The sequence below is a fragment of the Adiantum capillus-veneris genome, chromosome 1 (assembly GCF_014529385.1).
Source record: "Adiantum capillus-veneris isolate H3 chromosome 1, ASM1452938v2, whole genome shotgun sequence".
NCBI lineage: Eukaryota > Viridiplantae > Streptophyta > Polypodiopsida > Polypodiales > Pteridaceae > Adiantum > Adiantum capillus-veneris.
This window is the reverse complement of record NC_140931.1, coordinates 130,103,922-130,107,581: the sequence shown is the minus strand read 5'-3', so window position 1 is coordinate 130,107,581 and position 3,660 is coordinate 130,103,922. Positions and strand designations below refer to the sequence as shown.

Below are 3,660 nucleotides of genomic sequence, written 5' to 3'. Positions count from 1 at the left end.
TGCTGCTTGTAATGCCTCCTGCTTGGCTAGGCCTGGAGGGGTCCAATGAGCTTCAAGCATGAGCTACAAGGGGGGGTCGACCCAAGCAAGCTAGGGGGTTGCTTAGGGGGTATAATCACCCACACACACTCACAAACACTCTCATTGTGTGCTATGCAAAGTGCAAGAGCTCCCTCTCCTAGCGATCTTATCCAATCCCGAGAATGGAGTGGAGTTTTTTTGAACATGCATTTAGTTTGTGGGTTGGGGAGATAAGGGTTGCAAAATGATCCCCTTTAGAGTGTTCGAGGTTGCATGGGTGCACATTAATCTTGTGAGTGAAGTAAGTGTTATTTGCTTTTGAATGCACTATTTTTTTTTAAATTGTCAAAGATGGTGTCCAATGATACATTGCAAAAAATGTCGCTTGGTTGATAGTGACCAAAGGCATCTATTCCGAGAAGCCATTCTTGCAGTGGTTGAAGATGCATGTTTATTGGTGGTAGCTAAAAAGGTGAGCGTAGTAACATTAGAGTACGGGATCATATCTAGTATTACAACATTACTAATGCTTGGAGTGTAGGGGTGTTTTGAGCTTGGCGGAGAAGATGGAGGCAGAGAACTCCACAATGAAGAAGTCACACGTACACGCCACATGCAATTGTGGCCTGTCTCTTGGTGAGGCAATGCAGTCTATTTGACACAATATCTTCCTTAAAGCTGACACAATATCTTCCTTGCTTGTTAATCCTTGCCTGAGACAAAGGCCGCAATATCCTAAAACGCTTTCGGCCCATTTATCACCAAAACTATGGATTGCTACCTCTCTGTTTACAAGAATACATTTGTGGGCATTTAGGGCTATAGGAAACTGCCAAAACAGAGCTTAGCGCTCTACACTTCTACATCTTTGTTGATGCATAGTCCGTATACTTGTTGTGGATGACCCTAATCATCTTTTCATTGAAGCTTGGGAGCTAATGTCACAGGGCGGTGTCCTTTGAGTCACCCTCCATGTGAGATCCACCTTTCTGTTGGGCAAACTGATCAATCTCCAAAGCGAACTGCAAAGAAACAATGTCGGATTATGATTCTAAGAAACAACAATTAGAATTGAAAAGAATGAAGTACTTACTAGTGTCGCATCAGTGCGCGCAAGGGTTCTTGTTGGTTATGTCAATTGTGCCAAGATCAGTGCACTCCGAGCACATGAAATGTTTGTGGGGAGCGAAGCTACTCTCGGGAACACTCTCCTAGAAATCTTTCTCCTCATCAATGGTTTGTAGAGCTACCGCCACGAGGGAATCCATGGAATTATGTCCCTCTGGCAAGGCTAACGTGTTGATGAGGGGAGCAGAGGAGTAGTCCACTTAGAACTCGGCCTTTTGACTTGGGTTCTCTATATCACGAACCCCAACATATATTGCAAGAACAAAGAGGGCTTTGTATTGATGCATTTCAAGAGAGTGGGTAATGTCGTCAAAGAAGAGAAATTCTTGACCATCCACTATAATTAAATGCAGGGTGCGCAAGAGCAACCATTAGGATCTCATCTTCGACATCCTCCCCTTCCAGGTCTTGGTCAACATCTTTTGTTAAGTATGGAGCCTGATTTACCCTTGTAATTTTTTGTGGTAAAAGCTCACATTTGTAAGGCCCCCATTATGAGGAGAAGTCATCGTGCGTGAAGGAAAATCACTCAACGGAAACCAAAATTTTCACGGCCAAGAATCAGGGGCAACTTTAGGGGCCTCAGGGGCGGAAGCCTCCGAGACTTTTTTTTCCCTCGCCGGAATATTATGGCCGGACGGCGGCCGAAAAGTGGTCGGAAAACAACCGTCGGTTGGCCGGTGTGGCCGGTAGTCAATGGCCGGTGGCCGGTGGTCGGAAGTCAATGGCCGGTGGCCGGTGGCCGAATTCAAAAGCGGACTTGTCTTCTCAAGGGCGGCCACACATGGGCGGATTGGAGGGTCCGATTTGGACTTATTCGCACAAGGGCGGCTACACATGGCTGCATCTCATAAGAGAGGGCAGCCCTTTTGGCCTATAAAAGGAGGCCATTTCTACACACATTTCAGAGTGTGAAGTTGATGCAACAAGGTGAGTGTAAGGTGGTGAGAGTGAAGCAAGGTGGGAGCTCCAGTAAGGGTATAATCCCTTTGTAAACTACTTCTTGTTTTGAAGTACTAAAGCCATTGAGTGGCTGCTTTCCCGTGGACGTAGCCCACATTGGGTGAACCACGTATATCATGTGTACTCTCTCTCTCTCTCTCTCTCTCTACTCTATAATCTCGTGTATGTAAATCTGTCTCTCTCCATTAAGTAATCTACTCAATTATCTATTTAGCTACGTCTTATTTCCTAACAACTGGTATCAGAGCAAGGTTTGTTCGTAGCTAAGTTATCTCAAGGAAAGGATTCCTTGAATTGAGTGGGAGTTATGGCGGAGGAAGGGAAGCTCAAGATTGAGAAGTTCAACGGCAAAAACTACCAACATTGGAAGATGCAGATTGAAGACTATCTCTACCAGAAGGACCTCTATTTGCCACTAGACGGTCTTGCAAAGAAGCCCGCAACGATGGCAGATGAAGCATGGATTGTCCTTGATCGAAAGGCACTGGGAACAATCCGGTTAAGCTTAGCGTCAACGGTGGCCTTCAATGTTTCGGAGATGAAGACCACGGAGGACGTGATGAAGTCACTTGACGATTTCTACTAGAAACCATCGGCATCCAATAAGGTATTTCTTATGAAGCGCTTGTTCAATCTAAAGATGGCAGATAATGGTTCAGTTGCAGAACACCTGTTGAGCCAGCAGAGGATCACACCCACATTTTTGCTCACACTCATCATTTTGTAACCATTGATTGTAATAAATGTCTTTCCGACATTAATTTTGATTTGAGCCATTCATTAAGTAACGGGACTCAATTGAGTTTCCAGCTTGTAATCCCGAAGTAATTTCACTTGCTGATGTAATTAGTTAGAGATGTTCTCACCTCCAAGGCTGAGGTATATAAGCCAAAGTTTTTGTAACCTAAGGGGAGATTATTAATCAAAGTGAGTTTTTTTTTGGAGCGCCGTGACTGTGTCTGAGAGAGAGAGAGAGTGAGAGTCTTATCTACTTGCTACGCGAGCTACGGAGCCGCCATTGGAGAAGCGACACCGCCATTGTGTTAGCAACGGCAAGAGCTACGCACAGATACCAAGAGTGCGGGCTATCGGCTTCTATGTGTGGTAAGTTCCTACGAGCTTCGGTGTGAGTTTTCTTCCAACTCATGTGTCGGAATGGAGCGTGCAGCATATCTATAGAACCACAACGAGTAGAGCTACACATTAGTACCATCGGGGTCAAGTTTCGATCACCTATATTTTTCGGCTTGTCTTCATACGCGTTTACCGCACGGAGTGGTTATAGGTTGATTTTGCAGTTCAAGTCTTTAGGGTGTTGTTCTTACCTAGTGTATAGACTTCCCCTTGAGTTTGAGATCGATTCAATGATTCTAGATCCTGTTTCGTATAGCATTCGTTCGTAGTAAGGATTTCAGTCACTTGCGTATTTTAGAACTTAGATTTGATTTCCTTAGTAGTGATTGTCATTAGAAGGTCGAGTAGGTGATTTGACACCCACCTAGTTGTTTCCATGCGCCTGCGGGTCAAGCTCCGTCCTTGTCTGACAAT

General features: G+C 44.9%; 1 pseudogene; it reads right to left on the bottom strand.

Annotated features, from left to right (window-relative positions):
* Nucleotides 1–865: 865 nt before the first annotated feature.
* LOC147465556 (uncharacterized) lies at nt 866–1,436 on the bottom strand (annotated as a pseudogene).
* Between the last annotated feature and the right edge of the window lie 2,224 nt (nt 1,437–3,660).